The sequence below is a fragment of the Jaculus jaculus genome, chromosome 2 (assembly GCF_020740685.1).
Source record: "Jaculus jaculus isolate mJacJac1 chromosome 2, mJacJac1.mat.Y.cur, whole genome shotgun sequence".
Classification (NCBI taxonomy): Eukaryota; Metazoa; Chordata; class Mammalia; order Rodentia; family Dipodidae; genus Jaculus; species Jaculus jaculus.
The window spans coordinates 172,740,618-172,757,499 of record NC_059103.1 but is presented as its reverse complement, the minus strand read 5'-3'; the positions used below and the strand labels follow the sequence as shown (position 1 = coordinate 172,757,499).

The 16,882-nt window shown below is 43.7% G+C and overlaps 1 protein-coding gene across 5 annotated transcripts in view; it reads left to right on the top strand.

Moving 5' to 3' along the window:
• Nucleotides 1–16,882, top strand: part of Ncald (neurocalcin delta) — a 538,037-nt gene that overhangs the window by 292,210 nt on the left and 228,945 nt on the right. Inside the window, exon 2 of one of the 5 annotated variants that reach the window (XM_045143362.1) lies at nucleotides 5,355–5,412. The exons of the other annotated variants lie outside the window; for them this stretch is intronic. The gene's annotated coding sequence lies outside the window, so the exon portion shown is untranslated. The remainder of the gene's footprint in view (nucleotides 1–5,354; nucleotides 5,413–16,882) is intronic. 5 annotated transcript variants of the gene reach the window in all.

Sequence of the window (16,882 nt, the reverse complement as noted above, 5' to 3'; positions counted from 1 at the left end):
CATCACCTCATGACAGCTTAGTTTTTCAAAGCCAGCAGAAAACACTTAAACCAGTCTGCCAGGATGGGGTCTTATACAGCAAGTGTCCTGATCAAGGAAGTGCCATTACCAGATGTGGTCAGCTAAAAGCAAGTGGCAGGTTGTGCCCGTACTCCACCAGCAAGATTCACACTGGGGTGCAATTCAGTGAGAGTCACCAGTCTGTGCTCACTACGGCAGAATTGCTGCATGTACAGGTAGCAGGGTGTAGGCATCTACCATTGGTGAGCACACCAACCAAAGCACATGGGAAATGCTTGCTTTCAAGCAAATTACAGCTGGAGAAAAGTAAGTAGGTTTTGTCTCCTGCCCCCCCCCCCCCCAGTTGTTCAACCATACTTCTTGAACTTATCAAATGAGAGTTAGGAATATAATATGATCAAGTAGTTAGAAAAAAATTATACCATTTTTTCCTTTTTTTAAGCAGTGAAGAAATCTGCTCTTAACTCCATGGCAACTGCGTGTGTGCACCTTACGAACTCTGTGAACGTTCAGACAACATCATATCTCTGTCAGCTTTGCACGGCTATGACATTTTTAAGGCTGTTTCGTTTAAAATATCTGTCAGTTAATAGCTAATGGATGGGTGGGCTGTCCAGGTTATATCTCTCACATTTTACATGGTGCTTGTGAGTTTGGGTACTTTAAATGTATTAGACATCCACTTAATAGATTTTTTTAAAAATGAGTTCGGAGTCCTTATGAGACATTATCCACGGAAATGCTAGTATTGTCATTTTGTTCCATTATTGTATTCATCCAGATCTTTGGAACCCCCTTTGTTTTCTTCCTGTTATGTGATGACTTCTTATAAAACCAAAGGATTTGAGGGAACCTGATGCAGTTTAGGCATCGGAACTGTACCTGCCAAGTGGCTGCTGGCACTTGGGTATAAAGCACAGGACGCTAGCCTCTGATAGCGGGCTTGGGCCATGTGACCGCTGTGCCTGTGAGTGTCCACAAAGGTCACTACAAACTTCTGAGGGAGCTGGACCAGAGGTCTTGCTACTTATGTCTCAGATACGCAGCTACCTTAAAGGAACAGTCAAGGTGAGACAAAGAGGAAATACACATTGCAATAATTCAATGAAGAAACTGGCAGGCAATAGATTTCTTTTTTTAAAATATTTTTTATTTTTATTTATTTACTTGAGAACAACAGACAGAGAGAGGAAGAGGCAGAGAAACAGAGAGAATGGGCACGCCAGGGCCTCCAGGCACTGCAAGCGAACTCCAGACGCGTGTGCCCCCTTGTGCATCTGGCTAACGTGGGACTTGGGGAGTCGAGCCTCAAACCGGGGTCCTCAGGCTTCACAGGCAAGCGCTTAACCGCTAAGCCATCTCTCCAGCCCACGCAATAGATTTCTTTTTTTAAAATTTATTTATTTATTTATTTGACAGCGACAAACACAGAGAGAAAGACAGATAGAGGGAGAGAGAGAGAATGGGTGTGCCAGGGCTTCTAGTCTCTGCAAACGAACTCCAGACGCGTGCGCCCCCTTGTGCATCTGGCTAACGTGGGACCTGGGGAACCGAGCCTCGAACCAGGGTCCTTAGGATTCACAGGCAAGTGCTTAACCGCTAAGCCATCTCTCCAGCCCCGCAATAGATTTCTTGTTTCTCATCTCTCTCTTCCTTGAGTTACGGATCTATTCTTGCTGTTTTTCTTTTGTGCTCACTCAGAGAAGCATTAAGATGTAGGTATTGGCCTCTCTTGTGCCAAGGGGTAGAAAAGCTGTCATTTGAAGCAGCGAAAATATAACCACTTATAGCTATTGGTAAAATAACTCATTAGTACAGAAGGTCAACTTGCTTCCTTCCTTCCTTCCTGGGGTTGTTTTCTTTGTAGGAATTAAATAAAGGTGTCATTTTAAGAAAGATGAAGTAAATGAAGGTAAATGAGAGTAACCTTTCCTGCTGGAGAAAGAGGCATTGAAGCCCAATGACCTTTGCGCTGAAGGTCATAGAATAAAGCTGTTCTTTATCAGAGCTGCCTCCATGGAAGGACCTAGAATGTCTCAAGGCTTTTGTCTTATGGTGACAATGGACCTCTTCCCCATCATTTCAATCCTGCTTTTCTAGGTGAGGCTCAGACTTGCCTAAGATGACAGATTTAGTTAATGTGTCTCTTAACATATAAATCTGGTCCTTCACCTCTTACTGGAATTCTGGATTTATTTATTGTGAGATTGAAGCAACAATCATGATATCTTTTTATCGAAAGAGATGGGTTTATTTTGAAGTGATATACATGCATGCATGCATATATACATACATACATACATATGTGGATTTTTGAGGTAGGGTCTCGCTCTAGCGCAGGCTGACCTGGAATTCACTATGTAGTCTCAGGATGGTTTCAAATTCACAGTGATTCTCTTATCTCTGTCTCTCAAATGCTGGGATTAAAGGCATACGCCACCACACTCGGCTGAAGTTATATACTTTATGGCCAGTATTTCTGCACATTATTTCTGTGCTCAAATTTTGCCTGTAGGTCATCCTAATGTCATTTTGCATCGTGGTGATTGAGTCCAAGCCAGAGTTCCTTGTTTGAGAATATTCCAGTAACCGCTGGCTGTGGCACTCTGGGTATGGGTCATCTGTTCTCTCTCACTCTCATGTGTATAGTGTGTGTTGTGTGGGATGTATGTGTTGTTTACGTATGGACAGTGTAGACACGTGTGTGTGCAGATGCACATGTGTCCCATGCCTCAGGAACACAAGGATTTAGTCAATCAAGCAAGGCACCCAAGGATCCACACCTGAGTTGAGAACCACCTCATTGTCCTTTCAGGACAATCTTGGAAGTCTACATCTTTGCCAGGCATCACTGCCACATCTTGGCCTGTGACTCTTTTCCCACACTGAGGTTCTATTTGAGTCTTAGCCCTTCCAGGCCAGCCATACCCCAAGAAAACAACCTTGAGGACAAAAAGACTTCAAGACTCAAAGTATGGTACCTCCAAAGGTAAACTTCCCGACTTCCGGGGATGATGGTGATATTTTTAATCCATTTGGCTTCCATTAAATCAAACCACATAGGTAGGTGCCGACTCTGCTTGCTACCCTGCATGCTAGCTATTAAAAATGAAAATGGAGGGCTGGAGAGATAGCTTTGTGGTTAAGGTGTTTGCCTGCAAAGCCAAAGGATCCCAGTTTGACTCTCCAGGGCCCATGTAAGCCAGATGCAGAAGGCGGAGCACACATCTGGAGTTCGTTTGCAGTGGCTGGAGTCCCTGGGGTGCCCATTCTATCTCTCCCCCTTTTTCTCTCAAATAAATAATTTATATATATGTGTGTGTGTGTGTGTTTTGTTGTTGTTGTTTTGAGGCAGGGTCTCGCTCTGGCTCAGGCTGACCTGGAATTCACTATGTAGTCCCAGGGTGGCCTCAAACTCATGGTGATCCTCCTACCTCTGCCTCCCAAGTGCTGGGATTAAAGGTGTGCACCACCACGCCCGGCTAAAATATATTTTTTAAAAAAGAAAATGTTGGGCTGGAGAGATGGCTTAGCGGTGAAGCGCTTGCCTGTGAAGCCTAAGGACCCCGGTTCGAGGCTCGGTTCCCCAGGACCCACGTTAGCCAGATGCACAAGGGGGCGCACGCGTCTGGAGTTCGTTTGCAGAGGCTGGAAGCCCTGGAGCGCCCATTCTCTCTCCCTCCCTCTATCTGTCTTTCTGTGTCTGTCGCTCTCAAATAAATAAATAAAAAATGAAAAAAAAAAAGACACACCCACACACTCTCTCTCTCTCTCAAATAAATAAAATAACATAAAGCAAAACAGAATAAAATAAAAATGAAAATGTTGATCTCCCTTCCTTTGAAAAGAGGTAGACAAAGCGTGTGACAGACGCTGGCTATCACACTGTTAAAGAGCTTTTCTCACCACATGATCCTGGGTTCTCATCTCAGTTCTTCTACTTACTAATTATATGTCCTTGGACAGGTTTCTAAAAACGTTTGGAGGCTCATTTTCTTCATCTGTTAGGCCAATATAACACAACCCATTGGGACGCTGCAGAAATTCCATTAGTTGCTACTATGCCATTCATGATACATAGCAACTATGTATGGCACAGGACCACCGGGATATGTCTGAGCAGACTGAAAACAGGTCTGCTGAGCAAGGCAGGGATGGAGGGGAGTGGAAACATCACAGAAGAGCAAGCTTTGCCTTACAGGAAGCATTGACTACTGTAATGCATGCTCAGCCATAGGCGCCTCCCTGGGCCATGGTCCATGCTTGGACTAACTAGTGAGGAGCAGTAACAAGCATGAGAGAAACCTGCTGAAGACCAAATAACAACAAGTTTACCTTGGAGATCTAACTCGCTTTTGTTCATGTTTCTTTGGTCAGGCAATATCTCATTCTGTAAAATATATTGGGTTGGTAATGGGCTGAGCAGAGGGGCACTGGTGTTACAGGCTAACAAAAACCAGAAAAAAAAAATAAAAACAAAAAAAAGGAAGGAAGTAGGGAACTAAAGACAGCAGCTTAGTCCTTTAAAAGTTCCTGTTCTTATGTTTTTGTTTTCATTTTATTTATTTATTTATTTATTTATTTATTTATTTGAGAGAGCAAGAAGGGAAAGACAGATGCAGAGAGAGAGAGAGAGAGAGAGAGAGAGAGAGAGAGAGAGAGAATGGGCACGCCAGGGCCTCTAGCCACTGCAAACAAACTCCAGATGTGTGTGCCCCCTTGTGTATCTGGCTTATGTGGGTCCTGGGGAATCAAACTGAGGTCCTTTGTCTTTGCACGCCAATGCCTTAACTGCTAAGTCATCTCTCCAGCCCCTTCTTACGCTTAAAAATCCAAAACAACAACAACAACAACAACAAAAAACCTTTTTATTTATTTGAGAGAGAAGGAGCAAATGGGTACTCCAGGGTCTCCAGCTACTGCAAACAAATTCAAGATGCATGTGTCACCTTGTGCATATGGCTTACATGGGTCATTGGGAATGGAACCTGGGTCCTTTGGCTTTCCAAGCAAGTGCCTTAACTGCTAAGCCATCCCTCCATCTCCCCCCCTTTTTTTTTCTTATGATCTTAAGGGTAAAAATAGAGGAGCATCCTTTGCAACTCTGTTCACATAAACTGGGCGTATTGTGCATGCGTGTGTGCTTGTGGACGTGAGTGTGTGTGGGCATGCGTGTGCTACCACGTGCATGTGGCTATCAGAGGATAATTTCAGAGGGTAAACCTGACCTTTCACCTCGCTTGAGACAAGGTCTCTCTTGTTTGCTGCTTCAAGCAGCACGCTCACTGACCCATGAACTTGAGCTTTCTCCTGCTTCTGCCTTTGTTGTTCAGGTGAGAAGGGATTACAGAAGTGTGCCAGCGTTCTGGAGGTCTGAACTCTGCTCCTCAGGTACTTGTTCACCATATATTTTTAGCCACTGAGCCATCTTCCCTTTTATTTAACCGCTATTAATCTCTTGATTTGGGGGAAAATGAGTCCGTTTCTGACCCAAGTTTGGTTACATGGCACTTAACATGTGTGAGAGTCCTTTCTGGTCTGATCTGTTCTGCTTATTTCAGATGCTTAGCCCAAAAATCATGGCCCCTCATGATGTTTACTTAATGTGCATCTTCTGCTCCGTGGCTAAGGGTTAAAGATGGCTTCTCTCTTGATTGTAACTGTGTGTTTCCAAGTCTAGTCTCCAGTGTGCTACAGGGTCCTCCAAGCCAGAGTTTGTTCATCTCAATCATCCCACGCCACTGTAAAGAATCACGCTCAGTGCTTAACTATTAGGATAGCGTTTATCTGAAAGGATACAAGACGCTGGCATTGAAGTGCATTCGATCTTTCTAGCAACACAAGTGCGCGTAGGAAGTATTTCTGAAGACCCAGTCTGAGTATGTGTGAACATATTTCACTGCAAACAAGAACATGATGCAGTCAAAAGAAAGATGGGAATATTGTGGTGTGTGAGCCCCCAGGACACCATCATTTGTGCGGTCAATGGAAGAAGAAAGGCTTAGGAAAGTCACAACATCCTGAAAACGCTGCCTGTGGTTCATGAAAGGCCAAACAAATAAACACTGTCCCGAGCCCCACGCATATAAACTTGGAAGATAAGTTAAAAGTAAGCCTGATGCCAAAAGGGATGAGTTGGCAGACAGGGACAGATCGCTGCAAATTCCTGCAGCCACCTGGTGTGTGATTTCACTCTTCTTCCCGCTTTTGTTCCATGATAGTTGGGACTGACTGTATTCCCAGCCCTTTGCCAGAAGCAATGTTTCTAAAAGGGTCGATGTTTTCTTCTCATTCTTGTTTACACCTTGCCAGCCTGCTGTTTACAAGATGGGTCTCTCACACTCTGCCTGGGGTGTTTTCCATTATTGTGTAGTTAAAATCGGCCGAGGAGTCTTACAGCTGGCCTATTTTGAAGAATGGGGGAACCAGCAAGTTGCCCCTGTGGAATCCCGGCGTGGCGCAGCATCTCCCCGGCGCAAGCGGCACTGAGCTATTATGAACTTGTGACCAACTGTGAAACTTTGCACATTCAAATATTTGAAACTCTTGAAAGTGCCTGTTGTGAATCTCATTACGGAGATGAAATACGGGGCGTGCCTCTCATGAGGGCTGGGAGTAAGTGTGGGAGCGCCAGGGCATGTGACTTGTTCCCAAAGTGGAGCACTTGCCATTTTCTCCTCACCCATGGGTTGGAAATGAAGTCATATTGCCTCCCTACCTCTCCCCTCTTCTCTTGCATCGTTCCTTCACCTTGATTTGATCCTTCTCACCCATGGGGATAGTCTTGGCCCTGTATGCACATGGTACTCAACCTTGGAAGCACCTGGGACAGATGGAAATGGAATCTAGAAATTGTCAATTTGACTTGCTGTCTTTGTAGCATGCACCACAGAAAAGATATGGGGTTAAGCAGAGTGGCTTTGACAGTGCTTGCTTTAATTATAATTACCATGGCTGGGCTGGAGAGATGGTTTAGCAGGTAAGGCACTTGCCTGTGAAGCAAGAGGTTCCAGGATTGATTCTCCAGAGCCCACGTAAGCCAGATGCACAAGGTGGCGCATGCATCTGGAGTTTGTTTGCAGTAGCTAGTAACCCTGGTGCATCCATATTCTCTGTCTGTCTGTCTGTCTATCTATCTATCTATCTATCTATCTATCTATCTATCTATCTATCTCCCTCTTCCTCTGTCTCTGTCTCTCTCTCTCAAATAAATTAATAAATAAGCTGTCTTCTTTTTTTAAAAAAAAAGTAAATGAAATTCAATCTGACCTGATGGTACATGAACATGGATGGTGTTGGGTTAAAACTCCCTATACAAAGTGTGATCTTGTAACGTGGAAAGATATTAAAAATCATAACAGGCTTCAGAAGGCCTACGTTTTCAATCTTAATTTTGGCACTTATTAGCTGGTAACCTGGCCTTAAGTTACCTAACCTCTCTGAATATCTATGTCCTCACTTGTAATGAAATTGATGAGCCCGTAATATAATGTCTTAAGTAATATTAGACAACTACATACCAGGATTATTGTAATGCTGAAATGACAGGCAGCAGTTGAAAGGTTTTATAAATAAGAGAGGCACTATGCAAATGTTAGCTAGTGTTGTTGTGAGCTTCACCTTGCTGGGACGAACTTCCACACACACAGTTTGTGGGAAGAAGGGATTTGTTTCAGGCTTACAGATCCAGGGGGAAGTTCCATCAGGGCTGGGAGAAGCTGCTTCTGTGCATCCGAGCCAAGAGAAATCATCGCGAGCCAGCAAACACCAAAAGCAACAAGCACAATCAGGCAGCAAGCAGCAGGGACCCCATCAGAGCTCAGACTGCTCTCTTACACCTTTGGGCTGGAAATCAGGTCTGCCCCTCAACATACCTTAAAGCTGGACCCCAGGATCCGCCCCCAAGCTAAGTGGCTGGAGACCCAAGTTACAAGCTTTAATAAGACATCTGAGTCTATGGGGGACACACATTCAAACTACCATAGATAGGAAGGTAAGAAAGTTGGTAGGAAGGTAAGAAAGTTGCTTAACTCTGACTAAAATATATGGCCTCTTAATTGAATGGCATGCAGTACAAAACTTTGGGCTGGTTTTGCTTTATTCCATGTCCTCATTTCTGCTCTGTCTGCTTCCTTATCCATACATATGGTTGTCATTACATCTCATGGCTTGTCATGAAAGTTATTATTCCTCAATTTATGGTGGGGTTATAAGATGAACATTTTCTAAGTTGTACTTACTCCATGTCCCCTGCTGAGCATGAGAGCTTGGCAGTGCTGGGTCCTGGAGAGCACAGGTTGTTTCCTTTTGTGATCATGGCTGACTGGGGCTGTGCTTCATCGCTGCCTAGCACAATGGGACAGTATGGTGCATCCAGAAAAGATCCAAATCTGTCTCTACTGAATGCACATGCCTTAACCATGGTAACACTGAAAAATTGTCAAACCAATGTAAGATGGAGACCTCTGCAAATGAGATGATGAAAATGCAGCCTCTCTATAGCAGTTACCCCTGTACTGCTGGAACAAACACCTGACCAAAAACATAATATGGGGGAAAGGGTTTAGTTTCATCATGGAAGCCCTGACCAGGAAGTGGGGCTCAGCAGGAAGGAAGTTGTTTGAGTAAGTGTGCCCTGAATGCCCACTGGGCTAGATTAATGCACTTTAAGACCTCCCCCCAATGTCACAACTGCTCCAGCAAGGATCTATCTCCCTGACGCTCCATAAGCCTCCCAAATTGCCAACAGATGGGGACCAAGTAACACATGAGGTTATGGGAGACAGTTTATATTCAAAGTACCCCCATCTTTGAGCATAGTATTGCTTGGCACTTCTTGTGTATTTGATGAACTATTAGTTTCTTCTTGCCTTACCAATTGCTTTAATAAGTGTTGCTAGAGTGACAAGAATTTCCTCATGCATTAAAGCCACATTGGTGCGCAGTAGACACAAGTAATTGCAAATGACACTGACATAGCCAAGAGGAATGGTCTAGACTAAAGGTGATATTTTTTAAAAAAATCAAAATGAATGCAAAAGCTCAATGATGGAGAAAATAACAAAATTTTAATAAGACCAAGGTTAGGAAATGAGTAATTCAGAATCATTTTAGCATCCAGGGCAAAAGACCATTCAAATATAGCCATCCTGTCTCCATTTAAAATTTTTAATGTTTCATTCATCATGGATATCTTTCATTAATTTTGATTTTTAATAATATTTGTCTTGCTTGGTTTTGGGGGATGTCCTTTTAAATTCTGTGACTACAGAGAGAGCGTTAATCATCTGTTGGTATCCCTGTGCCCTTGTTCTGCACTGGGCTGGGCAGAAACTCCCAGAGAGGACTTGGGTCCTCAATACCACTATTTATTCATCTGTTATCCAATCTAAGGTGTTGACCTTAGTCTAAGTAGAATCTTGAAGAAAAGATTATTGAAAATTTGATATTCTTCCTAATTAGGCAACTGAAATGAGAGATTTTTTTGGAAGGAAAGCATAAGTCAATTCTTCATCAGAACCTTGATTTAGGTTGTGGGTCAGCACAGTATGGCTACCTGTTTTAGGTAAATTTATGTTGGTACGTAAGTATGATCATTTGTTTTAGTATCTTCTGTGGCTGGTTTTGAGTCACAATGGCACAGTTGGATAATTACTATATAGAACATATGCTTTTCAGAGCTGAAAACACTGGCAACCAGTCCATTACAACAAAAATTTGTGGACTTCTTCAGATGATTGGAGCCCTCAGATGCTCTTGGATCAATAGCAACTTAGATACCCCAGCTATTTGGAGATTTGTATAAACTTTTTCTAGGGACTATCATAAGCTTCCGTGAAGTGGAACAATGGGGAAGGGACCCAAGTTCAAAATGTAAATGGGGCTGGAGAGATTGCTTAGTGGTTAAGATGCTTGTTGGCAAAGCCTAAGCACTCAGGTTTGATTCCCTAGTACCCACATAAGCCAGATACACAAGGTGGTGCATGTGTCTGGAGTTCATTTGCAGTGGCTAAAGGCCCTGGAGTGCTTGTTCTCATTCTCTCTCTCTCTGACAAATACATAAAATATTTTTTAAAAAAGTAAATGGAGCCAGGTGTGGTGGTGTATACCTTTAATCCCAGCACTTGGGAGGCAGAGGTAGGAGGATCACCGTGAGTTTGAGGCCACCCTGAGACTCCATAGTGAATTCCAAGTCAGCCTGTGCTAAAGTGAGACCCTACCTCGAAAAAGAAAAAAAAAAAAAAAGGAAAACAAGAAAAACAAGCAAACAAAAAGTAAATGGAGGGCTGGAGAGATGGCTTAGTGGTTAAGGTGCTTGCCTGCAAAGCCAAAGAACCTGGTTTAATTCCCCAAGACCCACATAAGCCAGATGCACAAGGTAGCACATGCATCTGGAGTTCATTTGCAGTGGCTGGAGGCTCTGGTGTGCCCATTCTCTCCCTCCCTCTCTCTCTCAAATAAATAAATAATTTTTAAAAAGTAAATGGAGAGGTAATAATGAGTGGGTGGCATCTTTGTCTCTGCTCCTTGGAGTTCTTTCAGAGTCTAGCTGTGACTTGATGTCATAGAGAAATGAGATAAAAATGTGAACTTGACATTGATTGTAAGCAAACAATGGGTTTGTGAAAAAGTGAATTCATTTGCATCAACCCCTAAGTGATTCACTAATTTAATTGCTTCAGTCTGCTCACGTGGATAATTTTTAATTGACTTACCTCAGCAATTTAGTGAGCATCTATTTATACAGAAATCAAATAAATTCCCTTCAAAGTGGTCTCCATCTAAGTGTGAGTGTGAGCAAATAGAGATAAGATTGTGTCCTGGTTGTCCTTGAGTTTAGGATGTATAGAGGAGACCATGGGGAGATGAGAAAAGAAAGCCCAAATCACTATAGGCCCTGAATTCTGGCTGGGGAACTTGAACTTAAACTGGCAAAGAGCTCCTTTGACCAAGAAAGTAGCATATCCACACATGTTCTTTAGACATCAATTCAGTGGTGGTGTGTAGCGGGTGTAAGGTAATGACCATAGAAATAGTGGGACCAGTTAAAGGCAACTGCAAAAGCTGGTAGGATTTGTATCACATGGAAATGATGGAATCAGCCGGGCATGGTGGCGCACACCTTTAATCCCAGTACTCAGGAGGCAGAGGTAGGAGGATCGCCATGAGTTCAAGGCCACCCTGAGATTACATAGTAAATTCCAGGTCAGCCTGAGCTAGAGTGAAACCCTACCTCGAAAAACAAACAAACAAAAAGAAATGATGGAGTCCATGAGAATGGAAGAGAAGATCTGAAAGCACTGGGTTGAGAAAAATGCATCAAAATGGAGCTCCTGGAAGAGGAAGCACAACTAGATTTGGAGTTAAGGTCATTAGGAGGCTAGAGAAAACAATTAGTAAAAATATAGAGTTCATGTGGAACAGGCAGGTTTGGGGGGGGTCAAAGGAGGAAATGGTCAAAACAGAAATTTCAGTTTCAGTTAAATAGGAAATTTTATAAAATATCCAATACAAAAGTGAGGTGGAGGAGAGATTAGAGCCAGAGATGGAGATTCAGGAATTGTCTGACAAAAGATCATGACTGAAGCCACAGACATATAACATGGCAACAGAGAAGTTAGGGACAAACTCCAAAGAAACAATCATGACAGGTCATCAGATAAAAATTAGGATGTTCAGCTGTGTGTGGTGGTGCACGCCTTTAATCCCAGCACTTGGGAGGCAGAGGTAGGATGATTGCTGTGAGTTTGAGACCACCCAGAGACTACGTAATAAATTCCAGGTCAGCCTGGACTATAGCGAGATCCTACCTTGAAAAACAAACAAACAAAAAATTAGGACATTCAGTTAGAAGTGACCTTCAGATTGAGACTAATATTTTAGTGTAAGAATATTGCATACAAAGTTATAGACCTACTACACATGATTTATTCCTGATCTGAAACCCAGATGTAACTGGAAATTCTCTGCTTTTATTTGCTAAGTTTGGCGGGCCTACACAGTGGTGACTGCTCTCATTTATGTGATTGTCAGAAAAGGAGATAATACAAGGCCCTGGGAGTGAACAGACAGGCCTCAGGATACTCAGGATGTTACACTACCATGGAATGAAAAAGCAGAATACTTGGGCTGGAGGGATGGATTAGTGGTTAAGGTACTTGCTTGTGAAGCTAAGGACGCAGGTTCGATTCCTCAGTACCCACATAAACCAGATGTGCAAGGTGGTCCGTGTGTCTGGAGTTTGCAGTGGCTAGAGACCCTGGAGTGCCTATTCTCTCTCTCTCTCTCAAATAAATAAATAAAATATATTTAAAAAAAAAACACAGAATAGGTTTCAGGAGAGTTGAGCAGAAATGTCAAGGCCATTGCATTTGGCAGTTTGGAAATCAACAGGTACCTTGGAGAAGGCAGATGGAGATCTGGTCCCAGTGGATGAAGGAGTAAAGATGGGGAGAAAGATGAACAAGAGGAGGAGAACAACGGTGTTGTCAAGGGTAACAGAGGTCATGTCTGCAGAGGTCGAGAGGCTGGGGCTATCAGGGAGGGGCTCAGAAAGGTGGCTTCAAAATGGAAGCCGGATTGGCGAGGAAGAGGGGGAATGACCTTGGAAGGGAGGTTCAGGGATCAATACAGGAATTAGCCTTCCCTGTTCATCAGGGTCCTGGAGAACGCAAGAGCAAATGATGAAATGAGAAAGTGAATGGAGCCTCTTGTCTTTATTTGCAGTCAGACTGGGCCGTGTGATGGAGGCAGGATTGGGGAGCAGAAAGGGGAAAGCTCGGCTCAGAAGGGCCATGCCTCATTGCTGGTCGGTGCAGGGTGGAGATGGTGAAGGCCCTGGAGCTTAATCTTCATCCAGGGGCCACTGCGCGTCCCTCACCTCGGGGCTCTGGTTAACTCCAGCAAGCTCTCCATTCACTGCAGCTAGAATGGCTCACTGGAGAGGGGAAGCAACAGAAAGGGGATTGAACAGAACTGCTGGTCTCCAGTTTGAAGATTCTGCCTAAAAAAAAAAAAAAAAAGGCTCAGGGTCGTTTATCTTTCCCTCTAGTCCTGGAATGAGAGAGCTGAATCCCCTGCTGGAGGCATTTTTGGCATTTTTTTGGAGACATGTGGCATCCCCAGGGTGAAGGTTCCATGGCGCAGACTGTCTGGGGTGGGATTCATGGCTTTTCCATGTCGCATTCGGCTGTACAGGGGCTCACAGCTGGTCCCACACTGGTCCCAGCCACCCTTCTGCTATCTTGAAACAGGACTCACTCCTCTGCAGATGGAAGAAGATGAGTTCAAGCCCGGGGTTTAGTTACAGTTACCTTCTCTTCTTCTTCTTCTTCTTTTTTTTTTTTAAATTTTTTTGTTTATTTTATTTATTTATTAGAGAGCAATAGACAGAGAGAGAGAAAGAGGCAGATAGAGAATGGGCGCGCCAGGGCCTCCAGCCACTGCAAACGAACTCCAGACACGTGCGCCCCCTTGTGCATCTGGCTAACGTGGGTCCTGGGGAATTGAGCCACGAACCGGGGTCCTTAGGCTTCACAGGCAAGCGCTTAACCGCTAAGCCATCTCTCCAGCCCCTACCTTCTCTTCTTGCAAGATCAGGGATGGCAGCAGCAGCCCAGAGAGGGAGCCATTTCTAGAGTTGCCTGAAGCTTGCGAGAGCTGAGAAAGAGAAAACGATTTCAGGGAGCGGGTAAGGGGGTGCTGTCTGCCCGGGGAAGCTCTTCAGTGCTTCCACCTCCAGATAACATTAGCAGCCCCTTCTGCACAGCCTGCTTTCTCTCTCTCTCCCTCTCGATCTCTTCCCCCCTCATCCCCAACACAAAGGCACAAATGAAATTCCTAAAAGCAGACTACTGCTGTCTAGTTATTTTTAGAATTCGCTGTTGGTATTTATCGAGCTTTTCAGTGTTAATTTGGCCTCCCACCTATTTATCTTCCTGCCTCCCTGTGCTGGGCCTGGGATGGCAGCTGGTGACCTCGTAGAAATACATCCTAGAGAGAAGAGACTGGGCCTTTAAAAAATCAATCTTCCCTATACCCACCCGCCTCGTAGAGAAGGAGGAAAGATCTGCATTCCATTAGACTCGGGTGTGGGGGGGGGGGGCAATGCAAGCACTGGCGAATGTGAACCCGTTAGAACATCTGGGTGGTGTTTAGGTGAGTCAGGGGCCCTGGTGGAAGCGCTGGGTGAGGGAATCCACACATGCATAAAATGTCATAAGGCAGACGTGGGTCATAGGCCAGGTAAAGGAGCCTTCTCTGTGGGGAAGCAGTCAGAAGAGAGAACAAACAGTCAAAATCCCTGACTTTGATTTGAGAGGGATTTGATTTGAGGAATTTGAGAGAGCTGGAGGACTGGCTAGAGGAAGACTGCGGTGGAGCTGGGAATGGAACAGCCGGAGGTAGAAAGCTGAACCACAGCTCTGCCTCCTTCCTGAAACCGTGCCCTTCCCTCCTCAAGCGCATGCGCATCCTCTCTCTTGGAGCCAAAGCCAGAGCAGCCACCCTGCTCTGTAGGAGAATTCTCAGAATGGTTTCTTTCTTTTTTTTTTTTAATTTAAAAAATGTATTTATTATTTATTTGCAAGCACACAGAAAAAGAGAGAGATAGAAGAAAGACAGAGAATAGGTGCACCAGGGCCTCCAGCCTCTGCAGATAACTCCAGACACACGTACCACTTTATGCATCTGGCTTTATATGTGTACTGGGGAATTGAACCTGGGTGGTTAGGTTTTGCAGGCAAGTGCCTAACCATTGAGCCGTCTCTTCACCCACCCTCTCAGGATGATTTCTAACAGGATTGTGCGTGGAAGGAGGACCTTTCCAATATGCTCAATTATTGGACCCTTGTATTCAATATCCATTCCCCAGGTAGCAGGAAGGAGTCCTTTCTTTCTATAACTTAAAAAAAAATGTTGGCTTGATTTTTGTAGTTTTTAATTTTCTTGTTATATTCAGTGTGTAGCAAAACAGAATAAATGAAGTACAAAGAAAAACTCAATGGATAGACTAGACAGAAGGCAGGGAACATAAAAAAATAATCATTGTACTTTTATTTATTTATTGGTTTTTTGAGGTAGGGTCTCGCTTTAGCCCAGGCTGACCTGGAATTCACTATGTAGTCTCAGGGTGGCCTTGAACTCACAGTGATCCTCCTACCTCTGCCTCCCAAGTGCTGGGATTAAAGGTGTGCACCATCACGCCTGGCTTAATCATTGTATTTTTAAAAAATATTTTGCTTTTATTTATTTATTAATTAGAGACAGAGAGAGGGAGGGAGAGAAAGAGAAGGAAAAAGTGAGAACAGACGCGCCAGGGCCTCTAGTCACTACAAATGAACTCCAGACACATGTGGCCCCTTGTGCATCTGGATAACATGGATCAAACTGGGGTCCTTAGGCTTCACAGGCATTTGCTTTAACCACTAAGCCATCTCTGCAGCCCTAATCATTGTACTATTAAACAAAATAGTAGAAATGATCCAGTCTGAACAATAGAAAAAAATAAGCTGAAATGAAAAAATAACATTAAAGAAAGGAATAGGGTCTTAGGAACATATGTGGATATGAAAGAGGACAAGGTTTATTTATTTATTTATGAGCAGAAAGAGAGGGAGAGAGAGTATGTGTGTGTTTGCATGCACATAAGAACACTGCAGAGCTTCTTGCTGCTACAAACTCCAGGCACAAGCACTATTTTTTTTCACCTGGCTTTACATGGGTACTGAGGACTCTAATCTGAGCTGGCAGGTTTTGCAAGCAAGCACCTTTAACTGCTAAGCCATCTCTCCAGCTACACAGTTAATTTTTTTTTGAAAAATGAAGTAAAAGTATTGAGACAGCAAGAGAGAAATTACACCTTATCTGTAGGGGGAACAAGGAAAACGAAAATGTGTTTCCCATCAGGAAACGCGTAGGCTAGAACATACATCTTTCCAGTGCTGAACGAAAAGAACCTTGAGCCCCAAATTCTGAATCAGATGAAAATACAAGGATACAAGAGGAAATCAAGGTATTTTTCAAGTAGAGAATTTACCACTTGCAAATTTCCCTTCAATAAATGGTTAAAAGCAAGTTTTCTAAACTAAAAGGAACTGCTGCATGGATGAATGTTGGAATATCAAGGAGGAAGGAAGTTGTAATATAAAGAGAAAAATAGGATTAAACTTTTCTCCTCCCAGGCGTTGTAAGTTGTGAGGGGTTTTGTGTGTATGTATATACGTGTGTATTAAATATGCGAGAGTCCTGTGCTCACAAGCATAGAGAACATAGGAGAGCATTGGGATCTTCCTAGATCATTCTTCTACCTTATTTCCCTGAGACAAAGCCTCTCACTGAATCTAGAGCTGGTGCTGGTGTTTGTTTGGCTAGACTGGTAGACCAGTGGTCCCCAGTGGTCCTCAGCACTGGGGTTACAGGTGTACGTGGTGATGCAAGGCTTTTATGTAGGTGTTGGGGACCAATGGTAGACCTTCATCTTGTGTGGCCAGTGCTGTTACCCACTGAGCCATCTCTCCAGGCTGTAAATTGATGACCGCTGTACAAAATTATAACACTCGCTAATGTGGTTTTCAAATATACCTAGAGGAAATATTTAAGAAAATTATTTTATAAAGGAAGGAGAGGGAAATGACATAAAAGGAGGTAAAGGTCCTATCTGAATTGACAAAGAATTGCCACCAATCGTCTCTGGCATGATATCTCTATATATTATATCAGAGCACTCACTGGGAAAGCCAAACTTGAAAGAAGTGTAAGGATCGAGTTTAAAAATGTGCCAAGTGGGCTGAAGGGATGGCTTAGTGGTTAAGGCGCTTGCCTCCAAAGCCAAAGGACTCAGGTTCAATTCCTCAGGACCCAC